The following is a 26,883-nucleotide window of genomic DNA, read 5'->3' on the forward strand; positions in this document are numbered from 1 at the left end:
GTGTGTGTGCGTGTGTGCGCGCGTGTGCGTGATGACAACTAAGGGTCAGGAATCCAAAGCGACTACACACCCTCCACACATACACAAACACACACAGACATGCACAGACACACACAGACATGCACACACAGTGCACACACACATACACACACACACCCGCACACATACATGCACACACATGCATACACACACAGATATGCACAGACACATGCACAGACATGCACACATAGACACTCACTGACACACATACATGCACACACCATAACACAGATCCAGCCTTCCCTGGGTCCGGCCAAGTCAGCGGTTGGCGCCCTGTCTACTCCGCCCTCACCTCCTCCTTCAAGGGGACAAGGAGTCTCCCCAACAGACACACCCGTCAGTCACTTTACCAGTTCCCGGGGCCACCCCGACCTGAGCAGGCTCATCCCCAGTCAACCCGTGAAACAGAACGAGGTGAGGGGAAAGGATGAGGGAAACGCTTCACTGACGAAGCAGCGCCCAGGCCCCTGTTCCGAGCCGGGCGTCTCTGGCCACATAGCAGGCGGTCCCCCGGGGGAGGTCACCCCCAAGGCACAGGACGATCCGGTGTCTCGCTTCGTGGGTGCGAAACGCCGGCCTAAGCAGCTCAGTCTCAAGGACACCCATGTATGGACGTCGTCAGATGCGACACGGAGGTCGGGGTTAGATCTGTGTTAAACACCGCGCTCCGTACGCGAAGAATGTCAAAACACCGTTTCGTGACCACCTTTTGTAACTTTGTAGGCCGTTACCCAAAATCGCACCGAATTTTTATTTTCCGTTTATATCTTTAAAATCCCTATCTTCAGAAAATTTTGTTACCTCGGCACTCTTTTTTTCTTAAATATGAGACGTTCACCGTACATTTCTTTGAAAAGACACAAAAATGAAATCACTGTTTTAAAAGGTGAAGTCCACGGCCATCCTCTAGTACATAAGCTAACACAGGACAAGGTCATCGTGCGATGATTGCTGTTTTAAACGTGGAGAGCTTTATGTCAGAAGTCTTACAGCAAAGGTTCATAAGCGTCAGGCTTTTCCGAAGACTGCCATTGGGCAATCGGATTTTAAAATTCGACCTGTAAGTGAAATATTTATAGAAAAACAAAAGACCGCCATCAAGTAGGATTGGTGTGTTTATTTAAATATTTATTAATGAAAGAAGAGGAAATAGGTATAAACAACCCTGTAAAAAGCGGTTTTGAAAAATCCATAGCCCAGGAATTATTTTCACCTTCTGTAACTTTGTATAAACTTACTTTGAATTTGAATACACTCTGCCATATAAGCCAGAACAGCTACCGAATGGGTTGACAGATTCGAGAGACTTATTTATAGATTGATTTATTAATAAAAGCATTTTTTTACACAAACATCGAATATAATTTTCTGGAAGTAATTCAATATGGGTAATTAAATTTTCCAAACGTGAATTAAAACGAGATCTGCCTCCCTACCACCGAAGGAACACAAAACGACCTCCCGGGAGTCAGTTCTGTAAGTGTGGTCTCTGTGACTTGGCGGTGTGTTTACGAGGGCAGAATTCACGACAGGCTGCGTGCCTACAGAGGACCTAAACGGGGAGATTTCTGAGGAAATTTCAATGTCTTTCAGTGGATCACAGTTCCCACAATTTCTCTTGACCACAACGAAATGTTAAATATTGAAATCATAAAGAGATCAATAACATTTGGTATGTAGAATGTGCGGAACACGCTATGCTTTTAGTTTAACTGAAAGCATATTTCGTGCAGTAAAGTCCTGGACTTAAACTTGGAATTCTGAGTTTTCTCAGTGGAGATTAAGGTTGTGTGTACGTCAGCAGGGGGCTGATTTAACTGGTTTGTTCTTACGAGACACTTAAGATCGAGAGCTTGAAAGTTTTAAAAAGAATCGTCCTTGTTTCTTTACAGAGATACTCCAAGGAAATTGGTTTAAACTTCCTATTTCGAAGGCTACGTCGTATTAAAAAGAAAATAAAACGGCACCATCGGTGTCTCTACATTATATCAAGTCCAAGGCAATTCCTTATGTTAACGAGACACAAAAGGAACTTTAATCTCATCGCCAATCGCAAGACAAACGACCTCTGCTATTTGAGGGGTACAGTCTAAACAACTACAGACTTCGATCCGTAGCTCTGATACGTCGCCCGCATCTCTGCAAATTTCTTATTCGGTGCTAAAATGTAGCCTGACTCCAGAAGCACAGCCCACAGAGGAAGCTGTTTTAACATAAGACCAGACTCCAATAGGGCTGTTTCTGTGGTGCTCCAGTTCCAACATATTTCTGGAGGCGGATGGCCACGCCGCTGTGTTTTGATGCCTCACATTCTGTAGCCGTGTCGGGCAGAACACAGGCTTTTCCTAATGTCACCCCTGGCATCCGATTTACCACGAGCCTTCAGGCAGCCTCCCCCTGAACCTTCTTCCACTGCTAACAATTAGCTGTTTGAAAGCATTTCTCTTCTCTTATGAAAACGGCAATGAGCGTCTGTCGCCCATTGCATGGCAATGTGCCAGAGTCAGGTGCTCTCGGCGGGGGAAGTTTAGTCCTAATTAGAGCGATGTCAGTGGGATGGTGCGACCGCTATTGTCACCGGCAGGAAGTGCGCTAGCCAGGTGGTTTCAAAGGCAGAGCATGTGCGGCTCATAATAGAGTCGCCAGGGACCAGCTGACACTGACGGTGATGCTCTTTCTGAAGCTGGCCTTTTCACAGACGGGGGGTCTTCCCTCCTCCCTGTGACAAACGGGAGCCCGAGTCACAGAATGTGGACCCTGGACTTATGGGCCGACTTCAGCAGACTGCCGGCTAATTCCCATCAAGGGCAGAGCATGGCGGTGACAGTTTTGAGCGTTATTTCCACGTGCAGCCTGGTCTTTCGTCCGCAGCTTCATGTAGACGCACGTTGTCATGAAGTCTATTGCTGACCTCACGCGCGAGCTCTGTGATTCAGACTTCCTTCGGCACTAATTAAATATAATAGGAGCACAGACTGAAGACGCATCATCCCAACTGGTGTTTGTAGGTTTGAAGCTGTTATGTTTTTCACGTAGTAATGATAAATGGAGATTGCAGCGTATGGTTAGTTTCCGAGCTATGTACCTAAGAAATACGTCACGAATATGCCCTAATAAATCTCGCTTCAATGTATAGGACAAGCTTCAGATTGTGTCGTCGGACGTATTGAAAGTAGCATGAGTAAGAACCCGCACACCTGTGGCTTTCTCTGCGTAGGCTTCTTTCTGAATTCCGTCTTGCCTGGCGGTATTTCCAAAGCAGCCGTGAGGACGCCTGGACCCCCGATTCTCCGTCATCCTACACGAAAGCTGAAACGCCTCGCTAGGTCGGTCCTCCGGACCCCGCCGGGAACTTCCTGTCTCGACGGAACAAATCCGCACGTTCTCACTCTTCACGATCCCTCTGCTTTTCTCCTGACCGTGTTCGCATCCGCCCTCCCTCGCGATCAGTGTGTCTCTCGGAATTGGTGTCTCTGCTCCCGGTCTTCGGGATGCTCGGTTGTCTGGGGTCTCAGTGCCCAGTCGTCCTGCCAGTGACAACGCTCACCCAGGAGGCCCGAGCGAGGTCCGGGCTCGGAGCAGGAGAGCCGGCCCGCGGAAGATGTTCGATGGACAAAGAACGCATTTTACGATAATTGGGGCTCGCCCGGCACAGCGCTCAGCTGCCGCATCTTCGTCAGCGCCTTTTCTGGTCTTTGTCATCGGAGTGTCACTCTGGTGGTCCTCCGCGCTCAGCCGGATGCCATCTTCGTTCTGGGGAGGAACTGGCTGAGGGACGGACCTTCATCCTGGACCGCACAGATGTTCCCGTGTGAAGCATCACATTCGTGACCTTCTGGGTCTGTGATCTGGGAACCACAGTTACCCGTGAAGACACACTGGCCTCTCTCTCATGAGCTGCCCCACGCTGCTCCCCAGTAAAGTGGAGAGCATGCAATCATGTGTTTAGTGACTGAGACGAAGCGTAGTATGTCACGTGCAAGTCAGAACGTGGCTTTGCTTTGTGGACGTTATCACGGCCTCTTTTCATATGTATAAGCAAAAAAAATCCTCTGCCTTCAGCACAACCCCCCTTGATTAAGAGCTGGGAAGAGCTGATGCTATTGTGTCCACCCTGGACCACTTTAACCACAAACTCATTCTCCCTTCAGAAAACAGAATGCAGAACCAGAGATACCGGCCTGAACTCCTCAACTGGATTTACATCACAACGTTTCCTCTTCAACAAGAGCCTTCCGAACAGGGAGCTGGGGGCGGGCCTCCCGTTGGCCGCTTTCTCCAAGGTTCTGTTATTCTAACGCGATGACTGTGACCGCTAAGCCCACACGTGGGGAACGGAACGCCCGCTGGCGGCCCCCTTCCAGCTTCGGCTTGACCCTGCCTTCATGCACACGGCCACCCGCCCATGTAGCCGACGATGTGGCGGTTCTCAGTGTGACCACTGTCCCACGGCTGAATGGATTGACGTGTAGGTGGCCCTGAGCGTTGCTGGGCCAACGGGAAGCCCCTCCTGCCTGGAACTCGGGCTGAAACGGGACCGTCTGTCTTCCCGATGACCTGGAGCGTGTAAGCCTGGCCATCTCGGTGTCATCTTCCCCTCCACGGAGAGCAGGACGTGGCGGGAGGGCAGGACAGCTCGTGTGGGTAGCCGAGACGGAGGCAAACAACAGAGACTTTGCCGTATCCTTGTAATAAGGGGCCCTTTCAGCTCGGCTCACTACAGCTAGATTACGGTATTTGCCAAAAGAACAGCCCAGTTAAATAACTCTCCTCGACTGCTGCCCTCGTTTACTGCGGACTCAATAATAATAACATTACCTGCCTCACGGGGTTGCATGTGCTTCTGATGAGATAATGTGGAAAGACTTATTAAAAATAGTTATATATGTATATATACACAAGATACGAAAAATTATGTTTCTGCACGAAAGAGATATTTCTTTTTTCTCATTGCAGATAATCTCGTGGACTCTGTGTCTCCAGCATATTTCTTTAAGAAATATAAAAATTCTATAGAGGAGATTTTGGTCCCTGACCATTAACTCTTAAACTCTTAATTAAATGTGAAGGGCAGTGGCTAAGTTCTAAATATAGTGTGAAGTAAAATTAAATACATATAAATTATGTGGAACTAAATACGCATACATATCGTTTTATCTCGTTACTGAAAGTGGAAAACGGTAAGGGATATATTCAATAAAAAAAAGGAATTTAAAAATCATGTCATCTTTGATAGAAACGTAGAAGAGTCACTGAGTCGATTTTTAATTTTCACTTCGTTCACTTGATCTTGACACGTAACTAAGGTTTTTAATTATTGTTAAAAAGTGAAGATTTCCGAGTAGCGTGCCTTTGGGGATGCATCCTCTGTGTGGGTCAGTAAGAATTTTACAACCCTTCTCCCGGGGTGCAGAAGAGAGAGCTACATCACCATCATGTGCCCTGTGGTCAAGTTGCTGTAAGAAATCCGGAAAAATGTAAAAAAATTGTGTCTGGAAAACAGAAATAGGAGGGTTATTCTTTCTGCCTGGCACCGAGAGAACCAGGGAAGGCATGGCCAAAGAATTATCTTTGGAGATATTAACTTACTTATTTATGCCCCGTGTGTTCTAAATACATTTAGAGCACATAACTGCTTTTCAGTTGTGCTTTGAAGAATGACTACAATTTCGAACAGGTCAAAGATCAGGAGAAGAGCAGTGTACGCAGCAGAAACGTGTGAGCTGTGACAAACGGCCTCCAGGAGGGGCCGCTTTAAGTGTCTTTTTCTTATCAAAAAATTGGCATACCCGATATTGCTGGTAATGTGGAATGAATGTTAAAAGTTCATAAAAGCTTAGTAAAATACAAAAAATGACCCATAATCTCACCGTCAAGGGGTAGAGTATACTCATTTTAGTCTAGATATTACTTTGCACAAACCGAGATGGTATACATCTGCATTTTCGCTGCTCTTTTGATTATTATAAAAAGTTCCATCACGAAGTCAGTATAATTTTAATGTTTGCACAATAATCTGATACCAGGGCATCACGAGTGTGGATCCATGTTCTTACATATGCTTCTTTTTTCATACTTTCTTTTCTCCAGGAATTATTATAACTTGCGATTCCACCAGTAAGATAAGAAAGTATGTTTTCAATAGCCTTTGTGATGTGAATTACAAATGCTTTATTTTAGGATTGTTTTGTGTTCTTTTCTGGGATTAGTAAGCAGTTGAGATTTTCAGTTTATATTGTATATGTTTATTCTTTATGTGAGTTTAGGACACGTTCCATTGGGTTGTCTCCGAAACTTCGTGTGACTTCCTGTATGTGATAACACACCTGTTCATGACAGCAGCCTGTCCTGGCTTCATTCTAAATTTAAGGATATGTGTGAAGATCTCTGTTGGCTTTCATCTCCCAGACTCAGCCCTGAATATATCGTAATTCATGATACTATAGAAAGTCTACGCATAATCTTCAGAAAGGTCCCATCAAGACATAAACTGTTACTGCCTTCACGCTCTCATCGCTCAGTCGGAGCTGAGTGTCTAAAAATGGCACGTTGTCGTGTGTGAAGGCCTCAGTGGTGCAAGGGTCTGGGTCTGGAAGCTGCTGAGTGTTGGGCGGGCAGAGGGCGGGCTGAGAGGCTGTAGCCTCTGAGTCTGATGTACTTGGACACAAAGCCTACGTAATAAAGTTGGACATTGGAGAAATCAAACTATTGTGATTTCTAGTGATGCCAGCTGCTTTGGTCTTAGAGTGACTATGGGTCGGGTGTGAGGGCCAATGGGAGCTTAGTGTCCAGCTGGCGCTACGTCCGCTGGTGCGAGCTTCGGGTTTACAGAAACTCGATGCCTCACTGCCTGACTCAGAGGCCGTGGTTATGGGAGGTGTGTCCGTTGGCGCAAAAGACCTTTTCTAAGAGCATCCAGCAGACCTGCCTGGTGGCAGCGATACCGCTGTAAACCGTTTGATGATCGCTTTCTGATTTTTAGCTGGATCCCCTGCGATTCCAGCTCTGCTGGGAGTACTGGATTTTCTTATGGTACTGCTAAGCAGCCGGAAAGTCATGTCCGAAAAGAAGCAGGTTAAATGAAAAAAATTCTTTTAAATCTTTTAACAGGGTAGCCATTTATTTCAACTTTCTTCCTTTTCCTGAGCGACCTGGAGTCCGAGTAAGTCTACACTTGCTCTCTCTCGCTCTCCCTCTCTCTAATCTCAAGGGCAGGCAGAGAATGTTTTGAAGTCATGTTTGTGGCTAACGGTAACATCATTAATCAAAGCATCCTTGGCGCATCGTTTGTGAAACCACACACACTTCCCCTTCCGAATCGTCCTTCACTGTTAGGAGCGAAACGGGGCTCTCCCTACTTGGCTAACAGAAGGACTGACAGATGGGAACGTGCTGCCCGACTGTCCCTCGCTCCTGTCACTGCGGTGGGAGAACGAGGGGGCGGGCATCACGCCACCCGCATGAAAATGCAGAAGCAAAGATGAGTCGCGATCCTCCTGCGGCCGCGTTTGTCTTGAAGTGAACAGAGAGGGTCCTCCTCAGAGCAATCGTCTTGCTCGATGGACCAAACGAACTTGGCCTGTGCAATGAGGGAACCTCACTAACAAGAGTCTCCTTTGAATAAAATGGTAATTCTGTAGCTGCAGTTCTCAAATCATGTTTCTGAGTGTCAAACACTGAATTGATTAGCACATGATAATATATGAAAATTAGGGAACCAAATGGGTGCCATCGTAAAGCTTTAGAAAATGATCAGAATCAGAATTGAAGGTTGTGGGGTCTTATTGTTTTGGTTTGGAATAAGCAAGGAATGCTGGATTTTCAATGAAATTCTATGCTTGGACTGGGTTATCTCTTTCAGGATCATTTTTTTTTTTTAGAACTCTCAAACATTTACAGAAAAAAATGCATATGGAACCCACACACCCAATTCCTCAGTAATCCCGTTATATTTTATCCATTCTGAGATCTCACCATAATGATAGCAAAATATCAAAAAAAAAAAATTTAAACCATAGGTGGACAGAGTGGGAAGCGGATACCGATCTTCATGAAAACACAGCTCGTGTGACAAGCCTGTCCCACGGGCGGCGCTTGGTCAACTCAGCCCCACGTCCTCCACTTAGACATAGAGGTCACCGAACGACCTCTCAGGATTTAAGGAGAAAGCCCAACAATAAAGAGAAACGACAGAAAACAGTAGCTCCGGAAAAGCAGAGGAAAATGGGTGTCACTCTACGTGGAATATTTGAATCGTTTTGAGAAGAAAACACTCAGGAAAAGGAACAATCTACCACTGAAAAAGAGCTGTTACCAATGAAGTCTGCGATTGCCAGAAAAAAACTATAACAAGAGTTTGGGGGGAAAAAGCGCAGAAAAATCCCCAAATGTAGAAGGAAAAGAGGAAGTGACAGAAAGACAAGAAGGACAAAAATAAAATAGATGGGGCTGGAACGCGCGGTGGGCTGGACGCGTCCTCCGAAAGGGGCCTCGGAAGGTGGCCTCCTGGAAGCAGGGTCATGGCAGATGTCATTGGTGCAGATGAGGTCATACTGCAGTGGGTGGTCCAGTCCCCTACACGGCTGGTGTCCTTACAAGAAGAGACAGGGACGCGCACAGGGGAGGAGGCCCTGGAGGCAGCAGAGATGGGACTGACGCGGCTGTGAGCCGGGAGCCGAGACCTCCGGCCGCACCGGACGCAGGAAGCAGCAGGAGGGACCGTGGGCTGGACCCGCAGAGGAGGCCTGCCCTGCAGACAGCTGGTTCCTGAGTGCTGGCTGCACAGCTGTGAGCACAGGTCCCCGTTGCTTTAAGACACCTGGTCTGCCATGCGTAGCTGAGGCGGTCCCAGGAAGCTAATGCAGGGCGATCAATCCAGAAAGCTCGGCGTGTGCCGAACGAGAGAAAGAATGACCAGAAGGACACAAATATCCGAGTGGGCAGGCGTCTCCAAACGCAACGAAAACAAAAAACTATGACTTTTATTTTTTTTTATCAAAACACTGGGGCTGATGAAAAAAACCTGAAAAGCTTTCCAAAAAAGAGATGAAATCTCACAGCCAGAACGGTTCCCCAATCCGAAGACGCGGCGGAGGCCACCGCACTGCGGGCGTCACGCTGTGTCACTTGGCGTCACGCTGCTGACTCAGTGTCACGCTGTTCACGAGGAGCCGCGAAGCACGAGGTCTTGAATGTTTCTGGACTCAGCTCCCAGCCGACTGTGAGTCTGGCGGCAGAGCTCAAACCTCCTCAGAGATGCAAAGACCCTTCCAACCTTCGCCAGCGGGTGAACCAACTGGGGACCGAACAAGGTTGGGGTGCAAGGGCCTCGCCGTTTCTGCCCAGCGTGGGACTCCTGTGAGGGGCAACTGGTGTTATTTTAGTAAAGAAAGAAACACGTGATAAGTTGCTGCCATAGCAACAACCTAAAATATGCAGCTTTGGTGTAATGAGGAAGAAGCAACGAGATGCTAATATCGGGAACGAGAAAGTTAGAGACGCACGTCAGACAGACGTGAAATATTGGGGAAAAGTACCATTTATAGCATTTGAAAGCGAACCGTGCGACCACTGAGTCTACAGCCCTAGTGGCAGACGTTGGAGGACAATGTACGTGTGTGTGTTGGTGATTTTTGGCTGTGTTTGGCCAAATGGTAGATAGAAATGAGCTCAGATCAGAAACAAACAAACAAACAAACAAACAAACCCCAAACGTCTGGCTTGAAGCACAAAGAGAAAGGACAGGGCGTGGAGAACTTCTAGACATTTGGGATCCCAATTTTGAGTTGTATTTTTGTCGGTTTCGAGCAATAAAAGATAGAATTGAGAAGGTGTTGAAAAAGCAAACAACGCGAATGGTCGTTAAAACTCCGCCCACTGAGGGGACCACTGGGGCGACCCCACGAGGCGTGACTGTCTGAGTCGAGCCTGGTCGTCTCAGTCAGCGATCGTTAATTTGAGGGAGGGAGATGAGGACGAGCAAGCGGTGAGAGAGATCGGCTTGAGGACGGGGTCTCGCCAGGCATCGTGACGCGTCTACGGCCACACGAAGCGGTCGGGAGGACGAACGGCACTAGGCAGAGTCCGCGAGCCTGTGGCTGGCTGTCACAGCATCGAAACAGCATCTGGTCGCCCGAAGGAGCGCGAACCGAGCTTTGACGTGTGTTCACACCTTGGGAGAGGACTCTACTCAACGCCCACTGCCATGAGGCCGTTAGGGTACTGAGCGGGGGGCGGGGGTCCTTCCAGACAGAAACGGGGAGGGGGCTCTGCTGGGGAAGCAGCCGCCGTGCCGGCCACGTCTGTCCCCAGATGCCATAATCGCCGTGGACCCGGCCCTGCCGCTTGCCTCTCATCTTCCCCGCCGGCTTCCTCTTCCTCTGCTTCCCGACCGTCTCCTGTCTGTATTCGGGCGGGGGGGACGGGCGGCCACTCAGTGTGGCCGATTTTGTCCCTCGCGTCTGCTCGCGAGCCGTTAGCGTGTTTGTATTAGCCCCGGTGCATTTTACTGCAGACCTTTATTCTAGCTGTTACCTTTTACTGAGCAATTATCCTCATTTTGATGAAGACACTAAAAGCATATGACCGAAGCGCGGTGCCAGGGGCGAGGGGCTGTCGTACGTGGCGACAGAGCCCCCAGTTCTGTCTCGCGGAAGCGTTTGCCACGGAATGTCTTCACTCAGGCTCGGGGACTTAATTTCCTCACCGGGAAAAGTGGAAGAGCCCCAGATTACAGCGTTGCTGGGGCCGTCGAATAATCAATAACCGATATACGTCGCAGCGCTCGGTGGGGCTGAGGATCGACCCCGTCCTCACCCAGTACGGTGGGGACTTCTCCAAACAGGGCTGACGAGAGCGAGGAAGGCAGCCGCCTGCTTCACGACGAACTTGCCCCCACAGCTCCATTCGCTTCTCCGTTGTTCCTGATTCTATTTCCTGAGCTGTCCTAAGACCTTGCAAAGGTCTTGTCGGTACTGTCTGCTCGGCAGAGTCGGGCTTTCATTTTAAATGAATATCTCAGATCTTTAATTACGTGATATCTTGGAGAACCAACAAGTAATTTGATGAGGGATGATAACAGATGTGCACTGCCTCCCAGATATTTTAAAGCTCTCCAAGAAATTTCTATATCCTTGGTCCGAGGAAAATGTTTGTCTTATCAGTATTTCTAGGATTTTTCTGTATAGCTATTAACACTGGTTATTTTTTTTTAACATCTATGTTTATATAACAAGAAGAAAAAACTCTTGTACAGAAGTGTCTTTTACTTATGAGAGACAGTGTATTGAACTGAATACAGGCGATGGGTATTTTAACTCACGTTTTCAATCGTAAACGGTACCTGGATAAGAACGCCCACACTTATCTAGTGTAACATGCGCGTGGAATGATAAGCACGTACAGTGAGATAAATTAACAGATAAACTGTTTAATGAAAAAAATATAGAATATTTAGCATGTTGTTATGATGTCAACACATTGCTTCAGAATCTGAGATGGAGACCTTTGACCTTATAACTAAATCATTGAAACTCAGCTTCCTGTCACGATACACTCTTATATTGTCACAAAGTAAACAAGAGGTTGTCTGTGGTCTGCCTATAGCTCAGGCGTACGGTTACAGCCTTAGAAATGTAAAACGTTCCAGTGTGTAAGCTTCAGGCTATTCCGTAACTAAACTTTTGCATAAAACGGCATACTTTAGATATTTCACTGCCTGCCCCCTGCAAATCCCACCTGACAGCTCGTTATAAGTTAACGTTTATTGTTTTAACCACAGTTTTTGTTCGTCGATTTTTTTCAAACCTGGAGAAAATGAAGAAAAGCTGTTTAGAAATCCTGTTGCGAGTCTCGTATTCGTTACGTGACACGGCGCTGGGCTCCTTGATGCTCCAGGCCCGTGGAGCATGGTCAGGGCATCTTCGTAAGGTCTGCGGGTCCCGGGGTTCAGCGGGGGTGGACAGCGTCACCCGGGAAAGAGGCCGTCCACTGCGTTTCCTCCACAAAACCTTCTAAGTGGCACCCCATTTCCCGCGGCAGTAACCACACCTTCAAGACTTCCACTTTCGTGGTTCAGGCCTGGCAGACGGGCCGGAGCTCAGGGCCACTGTCCGGCCCCGGAGGGGCCCGCCGTGACAGTGGCTGCTCACGGCATGTAGGCTTAAGTCCCGACCCTGTCACTCACTCAGTGACAAACTCTGGGCAAGGCTCCAGGCTTCTGTAGATGTCGGTCTGCCCATCATTAAGTGTGGGACAAGCAACAGGACGATCATGCGACACTACCTTTCGCTGGTGGCACGATGCAGTTCCGCGGAGGGGCTGTGCTGGAGAGGACATTCGAAATGGCTCGATGGCCCAGCAGACCGGAACGCTGAGCAGAGAAGCTCCTCGACATTCTATTCGTCTCACGACTTACGAGATCTCGGATGCATTACTTAATGTTCCCGTCACGTGGAGAAAAGCAGTAGTGACGAGTGACGTTCCTCGCATCGCGGAACGGCCTGGAATAGAAGAGCAGCTCACAGGTCCAGCCCCGCCCCTCTCACGCCGCGCACTTGGCCGAGTTCGTAAACTTTTAGATGTGATGCTGACACCCCCGCCACGCAAAGGGACACAGCCTGCAATACGACATTCTCACAGCGGTGTCTGCGCATGACAGATGCTCAGTAAACTGAGACGTCATAGGCAGTCTGCCTCGTCCATACCCGGTCCTCGTCTCCAGCTGAAAACAACCCACGTCTATGCTCCGAGTCTAGACCGCCCGCCTCCAAGCGCCGCACACAGCCGCTGTCTCTGACCGCCATCTCCTGTCCCTCTCGGCCGCTGGCTCCAGTGTGCCCACTGAAGCAGAACATCGTGAAGGCCCCCGGCCCTGACTCCCATCACCCCGCCCCTGCCAGCACGCTCGGAGACCCCCCTCGGCGATGTCCGGCGCCATTCACGGCTCTGCCACGTTCCCTGGAGCTCAAGGCTCCGCCTGTAACTTCCTACGACGCTTCGCCACCGCTGACTCATCTCATACGTTTGGGAGAAATATTCAGAAGTGACTTTCTTCTTTCTGTCTCAAAATCCACAACCCCCCTCAGGCCCCACCCAGGTACATCCACCTCTACCGATACAGACGAAGATGACTTTGCCTCTGCTAAAACGAACTAAGCACTTAACCCCTCATTTCCCTCTTTCTGATCGAAAATCTTTATCTTCTCGCAGTTTACTCTTTCTACGGGATATTTGCTGCTACCATAAAATTCATTCTATGCCTCAAACGAACCCTACGTTCCCTCGAGTCGCCTTGAACCTCAGCTTCTCCTCGGTCACAGGAGAAATTCTGTAGACTACATTTAGGTGCCTTCTTTCCAAATCTTTACCTTTCAATCAGTTTTCTAATGTGGCATCTACGCCATCACACTACGCAGGAGAGGTTAAATTTAACACTCACGATCCGCCTGCATCCTCCTCGGCCAGGGCACCTGCCTCTGGTGGCACACGGCCACACTCACGCCCGTCCTTAAGCACTGTGACCACGCTGCCTTTGTTTTATATCGGCAGAACTGAGTAGCCGAGACAGAGACCCACAAGGTCTAACATACCAGCTTCCGGCCCTTTCCAGAAAGTGCTGGCCGACTTCTGGTACATTCTGTGTGATTCTTCCATTTCACGTGGCATAATAACCCAGAAGGCTGGAGGTGAAATTAAGACCTTTTGTCACATGCAATGTTTTAGGCCTTTCGACTTCTCACTTAGCCACGTGGATGACCCCACAAGAGGGCCGAGGTGGAAGCACACGCGTGTCCCTGCGTGGTGTGCCCTCAGCGTGCACAGGTGTGGCAACCCGTTTCCATGGCTTTCTCAGTAGGAAAAGTGTCGATTGTCATAAACACATTGGAGAGAGGGGAGATTCTGAAATCGAGGACTTAAACTGGGCAGGGTTCTCGTCTCGAAAGAGAATTTGACAAGGGCCTTCCTTCATTTTAAAAAGCGTCACCCGGATTCTTCCTGAACCTTCTTCCAGTTTTTCACTGTGAAGTGTGAATAAGGCATAACTCGGAGCTCTGTCATTGTCAGGTTGAGAGAGACAGACAGACAGACAGAGACACACTCAGAGAAGAGGATCAACGTGGCCAGACTGGATTCGTAACCGAAGAGGCGGCATCGCGGCTTGTTTGTGACGGGTCGTTTGCTGGCGACTGTTCACTCACCTGTTTTGTCTCCATGTCCTGCATGTTTCTCTTATTTCCGTCGTGTCCCTCAAATCTTTCATGGAATTAGAAACAGGTGAAGAAGTTCACGAGTGTGTGTCGTGACCTTTATGTTTAGGCCACAGCAGTCCGGGGTCACCAAACGGCCAGGCAGATGCTCTCCCGGAAACCCCGCGTGGGAGCTGCTTCCGAGCGTCTCCAGAGACAGGGACCCCAGTTTCCCCTAACGCTCAAATGTCAGCCCAATGTGCCCAACACGACAGGAACGAAAACCCTCGCCCCGCGCGGTCCTTACGATTGAGCATCTTTGTCAGGATGCTAGTTTCCCCCGGAGGGACGAGTCGGGGGTGGGGGTGCTTCGGTTTCTCACTGTCGCTCCATGTGACTTATCTGAGCTGCTGCTAACGGTGGACACCGCCCTCTGGCAGGTAGAAACCCATCCGCCCGCCTCGGTGGTCAAGCCCGCGGGGAACAGAGGCCTGAACCGCGGCCCCCCGGGAACCGAGTCAGTTTCCACGACTACGGGGCTCTGAGGCAACGTGATAAAGCCACTGAGCAGCCTTCTTCACATTATCCCTTCACTATTGACTCCCAGTGACGCATTTTAATCATATAATGGCATGGCGGAGAGAGAAAGCTCTCCAGTGAAAAAGCATGCGTTTAAATTCTATCGTTCATATTTTAGTGGATGTGCTACGCTGGGCAAATTACTTTAGATCTCTGAAATATACTTTACATTTTCTTATCAACGGAATGATAATAACCCATAAAAACTGGTATGGGAGGCAAACCCTCGATTATCAAAAGTGTTTTTGTAAATTAGAAAATCGTATTGTATCAAATCGAGGAAGGAATAAATCAACTTTATTATGAAGATTACATATGTTTATGCTTAAAAATTAGCAGTCAGCAGTACAGTAGGTGACACGACACACAAAGGGCCTCTTCCTGCTACACCCAGGCCGCCACCGTCACCGACAGCTTTTCAGAAGCTTTTCTCTCACAAAAATAATCTGTCAGAAATTCGATCTGCCAGATGTTGGCATGCTTTAATTAATATAACTGAAACAGGAAATTATTTTATAAACGCATTTTTTTTATTCATGAAATCCTTCCCAAATGAAAGGCATTAAAATGTCTTCATTTTTTTTTTTTCCGGTTATAAAAAGGAGCTCAATAGAACTGTGTTTACGATGGTTCTTTACGGTCGCTTCGGCGGTTCGTAAGAACTTAATGAGTCAACAGATAGATATACACGATCACGGGAGGCAGAATCGCCGTCCTGCAGAGATGCCCACCTGCTCATCCGTGGGCCACGTGGCTGTGTGACCGACTTTCCCCGGTCGGCAGAGCTAAGACAGCAGGTGGAACTGAGGTCGCTGTTCATCAGGCCTTAAAATAGGAAGATGATCCCTGCCAGTCTTTGGATGTAAAACAGGGAGGCAGAGCAGTCGGTCAGTGTCCCAATCACGCAAAGGAAGAAACCCACTGGCCAGGGATGCGGGTGCTGTTTAGAATCTGGAAGGGGCGAGGGAACAGGGTCTCCCTGCAGCAGCCTCCGGAAGGCAGGGCGCCCTTCGGCGCCTGGACTGGAGCCCGTGGAGTCCAAGCCGGACGCTCAACCCGCGTAGCTGGGACACGGTCTGCTTTCTTGACGTTTTCAGCAGCAGTAGGCGATGGGCACAGCGAGTTACCCGAATCTCCTGTTTGAAATTCTTTACGTTCCATCCAAATCTTAGAAAGATGACATGGCACAAACATACAGCAGCTAAAATCAACCACACTTGAGTGAAAGTCTTGCCGAGTCCCTTTGCAACCATGTTTCGTCTTGACTTCTTTGATATGGCGCTTTTCACATTCTTCCACCTCCGATTATTTCTCTTCTTAGTCCTCTGGCTTTTCCTGGCCTCTCACCTGGACATATCAGATGCCCACTTCTCATCCGCACGCCTGCCGTTCTTGCTGGCATCTTTGTCTACTCTCAAGGCTTCCATCTCGATGGGATCAAGATGGGATCTTCAACCTCCAGTCGAAGCCTCACCTTTCCAACTACCTTCAGGCCGACCTCTCCCATAACGCCCAGTCTACCTTGTGACTCAGGGCAAAAATTCCACATGCGACCGCTCCTCGCCCTGCACCTTTTTACTCTGGAGTCTCAGGAAATGACACCTCCAAGCCACTACCACCCAGATCTCAGTGTTTTGCAATCTCTCCTTCCATATCTAATCAGCCACTAAATCGTATTCTTGCAGGTTCTCAAATGAGACCCGTTTATTTTCTTTTCTAAGACTCTGTGAGCAGAGCGTTATCCCAGCTGACTGTCTTCTGTCACTGCTTGTCCCAATCGGCGCTGTATGCTAAGTCCGGTATCAGTAGGAAAGCTGTACTCATTGCCCCCGTCTGTTTGTGGGGGTCCGCCGGCCTCCAGCTGAAATCTCTCTCCTCGGTGACATTCTGCGTCTTCACATTTGGCAGCTCGCGTAGTTTTCCATATTTTTCTCCGATCGCTTTCCTTGTACGTCAGAAATTCTCAAAGACTTTAGAGTCAGTGCTCGTTCATACCCTGAAAAACCACGGACGGAGGGCACCACGACCATCTCAGTCATGTGTTTTATATTTATAGACGGTTAGAAACGAAACCTAAACATTTTAAATGATCTATTTGTTAATTCACGGACAAGTAACAATATGTACATTACCTATGAACATAAACTTTCTCGTGAAAAATACTTAGTAAGAGAATAGCACTGTTTTCCATTTGAGCAAATCTCTTTAACATCTGGCTTCATAAACGAAAAGCTGGATAATCACACACGCTTATTGATTCAATCCATTGTCATGTTGAATTGTTCGAAATATGTACAGAAAATCCGGTTTAACACGAGTTGAAAAACGGGGGATATTTTAATAGCCTTCGGATGTTTGTGACTATTTTGCTTACATGCAAACTAAAATTAAACTTCCTTAGAATTTAGTCGCAGTGTGAGACCCCATAGTGCGTCAGTTACGTTTTCGTGTTATGTCTCCTCGAATCTCTTGGGTGTTCTGTACTTCGGATGGACCATTTGCCCATCGTTCATTGCTTAGCTAAAAAGTACTGGTTCACTGAGTTACACAGAGCTCCTGGATGCAGACGCATTTCCTTATGGAACATCTAGACACCATTGATTAGAATCATCAGAAAAGTATAGATTTTCTGCCACTATCTATGACGGACCTTCGCCTGCCTTCCCAGGACGAAGTGTCCTCCAGGACGGGGACCGTGTCACAGACAATTTCCCTTCTAGAAAGCACAGAGGTGGTAAATACTGTTGGATTTTAATCGAAAACTTTCCTTCGAAGGAAATCATTTTCCCAGAGTGTTCAATTCTTCTCAAATTGCTGGCGTGTTCAGTGCTAATACCATCAATCTATCTTCCAGTCTTGGGGCCTTTCTGTCATTCAGCTTTTAGAAAGGCTTCTTGACTATTGTTGGAAAGAGTTTCCAACCAGGAGCATCGCTGCTTTGAAAGCTGTACCGGATGAAGTTACAGAGATGCTTGGACGAAGCTCGGCACCGTCTCCCGCGCACTCTGCCCCGCAGGCCTGCCTCGCTGCTGAGGACCCGGTGCGTTTGGTTCCCTGGGAGCCTGCGCTGTCGCTTCACGGGAGTTTCCAGAGGGTTCTCTGCGTTCCTTCCGAGGCACGTGGCACGCACGGTGGCTCTTACTCTCCTGCAGTCCTCACAGATCTGTGAGGACCTCGTCTGCGAGACTGGACGCTTGCACTCTGCAGGGAGCTTCCCGCCACATCGCCGCAGCCATCACGCCATCGTTCCCACAGGGGCCTGAGCTGCTGGCATGGCAACGACAGTCGGTGAAGCCAGCAGGGCGCTGGTTAACGCGCTCCATGTCTAGGGATTCGGAAACTGCGCAGTTATGTAAGAAACGGGAGCTTTTCCCTAAATAGTTCCGGGCAGCAGTTGTATCTAAGGCGTCCGGGGTGAGACAGAAAGACAGTGACGGTCCAGGAGCCGACGCGTCAGCTGTCACCGGGAGACTGCAGAGAGCAGGGCGATGTCACGCCTCGCCATCCGTGAGGGCGCAGTGTGGGAGGACACACTCGGGTCAGGCGCAAAGACGCTGGCTTTTGTGAAGCGGCTCCTTTAAATTCGTTTTCTTGCTTTTTTTTTTTCTATACTCAGCCACGGAATTGGACATTTAGTACCAAAATGTGAGACCAAAGTTTACTATTCTTAATATACAAATCATGTTAAAATTGAACAGTAACAAAGCAGATAGAAATAAGTGATTTACACTTTATCAGGTAAAGGAAAGCTGGAATAATAAATTATTATTTTTTAATTAATAAAATGAAAAAAGGGAGAAATAAAAAACATTAAAAAATCAAGACAATAGGTATCAAAGTAAAATGGGTGAAATATTCAATAATATTCAATAATCAAAATAAATGTAAATGGGAAAACTTTAACGTAATAAAAATATATTTAACAAATAAAAATATTGCTCAGTGAAGTTCCATACTGTTTGCAAGCGGCACAGTTAAACAAACAAACACTGGTAATAGAATGAAAGACAAGGATACAGCGGGAAAGCAGCGGCCCTCCAGAAGAGGCTGAGCAAATATTCAGACAGAAAGTATTTTGAGGATGAGAAAATTCATTATGAAATTAATTTTTAAAATTCAACGAGAAATACAGTATGAACCATGTGTGCAGGACCGGCTTCGGGGGTGTGCCGTGGTGCGCCCCACAGAGCCCGGTCAGCCCCGCAGAGCCTGAATCAGCCCCGCAGAACCTGGTCAGCCCCGCAGAGCCCGGTCAGCCCCAGCCCGCCAGAGCCTGGTCAGCCCGCGCAGAGCCTGAATCCAGCCCATGAGCCTGGTCAGCCCGCGGAAGCCCGGTCAGCCCCCGCAGAGCCTGAATCAGCCCCGCAGAGCCTGAGTCAGCCTGAGAGCCTGATCAGCCCACGGAAGCCCGGGTCAGCCCCGCACCCAGAGGGCCGCTCTGTCTAGGCACGTTTACATTTTAAATAATATTAGATCTGAACTCGCTTTCCTAACTGGAACCCGGGGAAACAGTGGAGCGCGTCGGCCCTGGGGCTTCAGCTGGCCTGCGGGTCACACTCCTACTGCCCCCGCCTCCCAGGTCCTCGCACCTGCCCCGGGGGCTCTGGGCCCTACCTGGCCCCTTCCCTGCTTCCTGGGCCACATGGGGAAGGGGAGACCACATGCTGCCACTGCCCTCTCACCCTGGGGGTGGGCGGGGAAGGGCGTGGGAAGGGTGGGCGTGGGCCCCACGGCGTCGCTGAGCAGAGTGACCGCATACTAGGCTGCGTTTGGCAGATGGTGTGAGGGGGCCTCACGCTCACCCTCCGCCCCGGTATCTCACATGTCCTAGTGTGAGGTCGAAATGACCTGGGGGTTGCCCTTCCCCGGGGGCCGGGGTGGCAGGCTGCGGGGAGAGGACACGAACCCCCCGGCCCATGACCAGGCCCTACACTCTCATTCGGGGTCAGGCCCTGCATATTATGTCACAGGCCCTTCCTAGATGTGCCAATTAACCGCAGAGGAGCAAACGTGAAAAGATGACACAATCACAACATAACTGCTGGATTCAGGTTCATACTGGGTGATTTCAACCCATTTCTCTCTGAATCAATAGGTTATTGGCATTCAAAAATTAAAATGGTACGTAAAAATGGTCAATAAATTTCAACAAGCTTGATTTACAACATATTCATAAAATATCGCACCCGGCAATTATCTAAGGCTATTTCAGAGCACACACAAAACACTTACAAAATTTGTCAGATGGCAGGGCATAAAGTAGACTTAGCAAGTACCAAAAATGAAACACAAAACAGTTGAGTGCAGAGCACGTTCTCCGAAAGCAAAGCGGTTCAATTAGAAGTTAATTAAACATAGAAAATCAGAACTAATAAGAGCCCTCCGGGCTCCTGGGAGAAACGGCTGATTCTAGAGCTGAGTCACGGAAAAGGAACGTGTACCCGATCGCCTCATATTTCCCCTGGAGGAAGGACGCGGGAGGCGACGTGAAGGTAGAGAAACGGAATATAACGTAGTGTTGGGTTATAGTCGAAAGTATAAGATACGTCTCCCGAGCACACACTGGTGTAAACAAAAGACTGCGTCACCGAGGACCGTGGGAGAGCGAGCACTGTTGTCACAGGAGTTTGTGGGCACCGGCCCCTCCGGGGGTGGGGCTCCATCCCCCCTCACCTCCAGTTCTCCCCTCCAGTGTGGACTGTGCTTAGAGACTTGCTTCAGAAAATAGAGTATGTGAGGGGAAGACAAAATGAAGCTTTCTAATGAAAAAATTTGGGAGACACTTTGTCGCCCGCACGGTCAAGGATAACCCAGCCGGGGAGGTCGGGCTGACAACGTGCACCTTTGACCCGAGGTGATGAGAAGGGCACTTCTCTACTGTAGGGTTCTTTCCCCAGAGTCACAGCCCCAGGGCGACTGAGAGACAGCAGCCAGCCCACGCCGAGGAGTGAGTGCTCTGCAGTGCACTTGGCCTTGACACTGTCCACGCGGAGGAAACTGAGAAAGTCAAGAAGTGTACAGACCAGAGCCAGCTTAAGAGACACGATGGCTGAATCAAATGCCGTATCTTGGACGGGGTCCCGGGATGTCAAAGGATGGTGTCTGGAGTTGAGTTAATAACACTGAGTTCCCGTGAGTGTTTTTTAGCTGTGACAAACACGTGACACCGGCACGCGGTCGCTCCCTGTGTCTGTGCCACTTTTCTATAGATGGAAAACTATTAAAACCACTCAACTGCTTTTTAGGTTTATTTAAATAATTAACAAACCGGGGATTCGTTCAAGAAATAAAGAGATAAGGCACAAATAATATCTGTAATAAAAAAGGCGACAGCTACATGTCTGACTGATTTTAAAAAGTTAGGAAAATGCCATAAAAACTTTATGTCAATCGTTTTGAAACTTTACAGGAACTGGACAGATTCCTAGAAAACGTTTAACTTAAAGTGGAGGAGAGAAAATGGGGAAAATGATTTAATATTGAAGAAATTGAGTTAATCGTTTATATGGCTACAGAGAAAGCAAGGAACTAAATATCCGCAGAAGTGATTTCACTTACAAAGTTTTATCACAATAAACAGACCGTCCCATCTCATGGAGAACGAAGAGGAGACAAACGCCCTCTTTTGATGTGTGAGACTGGTACACTCTTTGTAGCGAAACCAGACTTCGGGAGTAATACTGAGCATAATAAAGGGAAGGTAATTATTGGCCAAACGTTGAATAAACCCAATTAATTTTAAATCTTAAAGGAAGCATAGCAATCCATATAGTACAATACACCCACCCCCACCAAAAAAAAAAAAAAAATTAACTTTGGTCAAATTGGGTTTACTCAGGATTACAGTTATGATTTACAGGTAGGAAATCTGTACAGGATCTGCACTTTATTACCCGATTAAAAGAGGGGAAATCCATACGACTCACAGCTTTGGGTCCAAAACGGACGGCGCGGGACTGAGCGATGCCTGCGGGAGCCAGGAGCCCTCTCTGAGCTCCCCCAGGGGGCAGAGGGAAGCACCGGGCTCCGCTGGGACCGAACGCCTGGGTGCGGAAATTATGGTCCTTTCTCCCAGGGAGTTTGCAACAGACTCGGGGACGTGTGGCGTAGCAGAAAAATAACCAGCGGCACATGCGTTAGAGGCAGCTCGAGGGAGCGGACGGTGTGATGCTGCGTGGAACGGTCGAGTGCTACCTGCATTTACCTGGTGTCGCCGCCTCTAGACGTCTCCCGCTGGGACTCGCTGCCCTGCACGTGAGCCAGAGGTGACGTGACATACTGCGGACGTCCCTACAATCAAACAGACAGACAAACAAACAAACAAACAGCCTTTTCACCCCTTCGTACAAGTCAGGGTGTGGCTGTCACCTGCTCGTTCTGCTTGAGTTTAAACATTCCGACTGTGGGGTGGGCAGGAGCAGACACTTCCAGACACTTGGGAAGATCAAGACTATTAATCCTTAGAAAATATTATGTATCTCGACACTGAATTATAAGCAACGGTACATGTTAAACCACCAATACGGTATTATCTGTCACGTGCAATTCGGTCACTGACGTCACTTTCAAAGTGGTTAGCGCCGAAGGGTTTCCTGGGCAGATCGAAAGTCTGAAGAAGTTAGTAGCAAAAACGTGATGGTAGGATGTGCTTTTCAAATAATAGAAGTGATACATCTTCATTAAGAAAGGAGAAACAAAAAACACTATAATGTCACTCTCCAAAGGAAACGACTGCTTTTATGTTCTAAATATTCCATTTTAAGATCTCTTTGATTTATATACTTTATAGGTCGCTCATGTTTTATCTTTGTGGATAGATAAATAGATAGACGATAGATAAATATCTAGAATGACGTGTGTGTAAATATACGCACATAGTGATATAAAATTGAAGGGTTTTTCTTCCTTCTTTTCTTTCATTTTTCTTTTAACCAAAAAACTATTTAAAATATAGATCTGTGGTAAAACTCTACCAATTACCAGGAAAAAGAATGAGCAAGCCCAGGGCTAAATCGTAGCCCCTGTCACCTGCTTACATCTTTAATCAGTAATTAAAGGGTTTTGCGGATTCCATTCGCTGGCAGTATCTTTCTTAATGGCCTGCAGTCATTCAGCGAGATCAATGGTGTAATCATGTTATCAGGCCCCCAGCTTGGTCTGACGGCCCTTTGTAAGATCCTTTACAGTTCAGAGAAGCTTATTTTCAGGTTAGAATGATCTGAAGGGTTCAGGAGTAAGGTCTAAGGAAATCTCACGCATTTACCCAGGATTGATCGGAAGCCTGGAATATCTAAAATCTCCTCTACTCGTTACTAGGAAGCCGGTTCTGGTTGGTTACACGAAAATCGCCATCTTCTAAGCCGTGTAAAGGGCCTGATCATTCACTCTCGTTTCCTCTTCTTTTATAGCCTCCCACAGATTTGGTTATTCTTAAAAACACATATGCTTGCAATCAGAACACTTTATCTTAGTGTGGGTTCGATGCTGATTTTGCCAGTGCTAAAATCACCTGGGAAATCTAAAAGGCTTTCGATATTTTTATATAATTTGAAGGCATGGTTATTTTTCATAGGCAGTTCATTTTTTTTCCCTTTTATTGCAGAAAATGTTCACTATTTAAACAAAGAGGGAAAAAAGACCTGTATAATGATAGATAGAGATTATTATAAGAAATTGCGAAAATCACAAAGTATCACAAAGAATTTTGTGCTTTTTTTTTTTAATCAATGTCATATAGGAAGAAAACTTTGCTACCCTATGTGCTGAAGCAGCAACAATTATACTACTTACGGTAGTAGGTAAGCCAGCAAAACGTCTAAGATAAAATGTTATAATTCATATTTAGCGAGCTTAGCTTCTCAGTTTTAATTCTAAAGAAAAACTCTTTCCATCCCAATCACAGGCTTGCTATGTGAATGCATGTTTATTTATTACATCGCCTCAATGAAAAAAAAGATTTACATAACCTGAGTATATACACGCTCATGTCCCTATGTGTTAACATATGTATATATGTACGTGCATGCATACATTAAATGCCCTAATGTACACATTTAAAATAGAATAGTATTTTATGAATATTATCTTAGTAAATTTTTGCAACAAAGTGACATCGGGAGTTGTGTATTTGTACTTCGTCTCTCAAATGGAAAGATAGGCTCGTATAGAGAAATCAAACTTGCACGGCGGTCACACAGGAGACTGTTTTTCCCTCCTTTTCGCTGACTCGCTGTCTGTGTTGTCTGTCGGTCCCTGGGAGGCGGCCGTTTGTCCCAGGTGCAGTTAGCTGTCCTTTCACAGGTCACTCACAGCACTAAGACGTGCTCCCTGTGGCGTGGCTGGTCCATGGGGCCCACCATGAGCAACAGTCAAGTTCATTCACAGTGACAATTTATTGCAATTACTATTAGGACTTTTTAACCGTGAATGTGGGCGGGTCCCTCATGCTCACGGCAGCCTACGGCACAGCTGCACACGCACTTGCTCGGCCATTGAGTTTGTGCTGACTGGCCCAATAACCATTTCATTTTACCAACAGGGATGTTTTATCACTTAGATATTTCAGAAGTATTCAAGGATTTACAGGTTTTAAATATACCCAGCCTTCCATGGATGGTTTTCATTTCATTCAAAACTCACTGGAATTTGACATTGGCAAGCCTAGTTGACGATACCTCCTGCGTGTCTCTTTCACACTTTAATTTTCCCTCTGGAAACGCCTAGTTTGGATAAATCGAGGCGTTCAAGGCCAAGTCCTGATAATTCATTCTCAGCTAACTGATAACATTGATGATACTTTCCTCAGCGTATTATCGCTTTTCTTCTCTGTGGGGCTGTTTCTGTCATTCGCCAGCCCACAAAGTACCACGTAGCTAGGACGGGGGTGGGAGGGCTGGAGTTCATACATTTGTGCCTTTTGCCTCCGGCCAAAATGCGTCCAGGAGCCCAAGTCCACGCTCGTAAGAGGGATCTCGACGAACTAGAAGTGGTGGTTTCAAACCACATGTTTGAAGAATTCGTTAAAGAAATTCTGACCCCGCAGCTTAATGAGAAACAGGCCGAGGAGCACATACAAACCCACTTCATATGTCAAGGACAGTCGAGGAGGAAACACGGAAAAATAGACACGTGCTCTCTGGCCCGAAGGAGTAAAACCGAGACCGACTGAAGGTCGTAGGAAAATTTTTAGTTCAGTCTAAAATACAGCTATTCAAAAACCCAAGTTGTCCAGAGATGGGACATTATAAATAGTTTTCTATTAATAGAAGAAGAAATTACTTAGCAATTGACATGTGAAAAGCAGTAAGATGAACATTTTTTTATTTTTGTGTTTTCCATAGTAAACTACTCAGAAAGATATTCTCATTTTTCAGGCTAAAAACCAGACTCACGGAAGCCAGGCAAGTTGCCTTGGTACATCCAGCTAACCGACGGTAGGCACGGGAGTCAAACTTGACCGTGGACCCTGATCCCCTATTCTTTCTGTTTACTGCTCTCTAGTTAAGACGGACGCCCCGTGATTCTTTCTGATCTGCAGGAGGATTTCAAAACAGTGTATTTTGACTTCATAGGTCACGTTTGGCACAACTACGGGTCCTGGCTACCGATGATCTAAGGACTTTGGCCCCTTGTCAGAGGGTTTCTTGGAAGGAACTCTGTGCGGTCTTGAAGCAGGACGGCAGCTCACAGCCTCTTCCGGCCGGAACAAGGATGCTTCAGCCACAACAGTGATGTCACTGGCTTATGACGAAACACAGAGCCGGCTCATCAGTCAGCCACGAAACAACTCTAAATCCAGTTTTGCAAAATTATTCACATAGCTTTTTTTTAGAGTTGAGATGTAATGTCGAGAATTATATAGATCTGAATCTGGGAAAAGGGACCAAAAAACGGATCTAATTTGTGTTTCGGTTTCACCTATATTATGAAAAACAAGTGGCTAATTATAAGGTAAGAACCACAGTTCACAGAGACCAGGACCGACAGAGAAAAACGGCAATGAGTTTATTCCGCTGTCGACTGATCCGTGGGTGGATGTGAACTTGCTCGTCTGTAAGGGGAGCCGCGGGTCACGCTGAAGTTCGGGGGGAGAGGACAAACATCTGGACCCCAGATGTGTGATTAAGAGGATGAAAGAGTCTTTGGAGAAATACCAGGGGCTCCAGAAAGCCCTGCCATCAAGTGGGACGTTGACACAGGGACGGCCACTCCAGAACCGTCTGGCGTCTGGAAGCCGTGGGGAGACCCGCTGCCAAGCCAGATGCTTCCGAAGCTCCCGACGCTGAGTCGTCTCCACGATGCCTGTGGGTACAGCGCTGGGCACCGTGAGACGCATCTACTTGAAGACGCATCGACTCGCCCTGCGTCGACGGGATGCCGGGCGGGGGACGGAGTCCTCCCTCTCGGCACCCCGTCCTCCGACTGGGGAAAAAGCGAGGGGAAGGAAGACGAGCAGGACGGCTCGGCGGCCCGAACGAAGCGAGACGCCGCTGGAAGTTTGGTGACGGCAGCAGGCATTTCCGGCAACGGGGCTCGTCTCGTGTCAGGCTCAAGAGTAAAAAGGGGGCATCGCCCTGGTTTTGCAGCCGCGAGCACAGCGAGCTCGTGCGTCTCGGGGACACCACGCGTGACCTCATGCGCCGCGAACGGAGGACCAGATGCCCAGCCAGGAGGGACGGCGTGAGCATCAGAAACGCAAACGGTTTGACGGAGTCACAAAGGAGGCGGCAGAGGAGGAACAGGGCAGATCAGACAGGAAGCTCAGACTCACCCAAACTCACCCAAACGTTCTTAGCGTTTGTCTAACATTCGCTTCATCGGCAAATGTTAACTGAATTCCTGTGACCGCCTCAGCCTTTGAAAGATGTAAATATGGGGACAAGAAACGACCTTTGCCCGCAGGTGCTCGTGATCCGCTTAGAAAGACCCCGGGTGTGACTAACCGCACGCCTCCGCCACAGCCTCTCGTGGGAAGTTTCCGTGCGTGAACTCACGACTCACGAGGCCCTGAGCCCAGTCCCTTCATTCAGAGGAGAAACTGAGGCGTGACGTGCTTCAATAGCAGGCCAAGGCCATTCAC

The sequence above is a fragment of the Pteropus medius genome, unplaced genomic scaffold (assembly GCF_902729225.1).
Source record: "Pteropus medius unplaced genomic scaffold, Ma_sr-lr_union100, whole genome shotgun sequence".
Taxonomy (NCBI): domain Eukaryota; kingdom Metazoa; phylum Chordata; class Mammalia; order Chiroptera; family Pteropodidae; genus Pteropus; species Pteropus medius.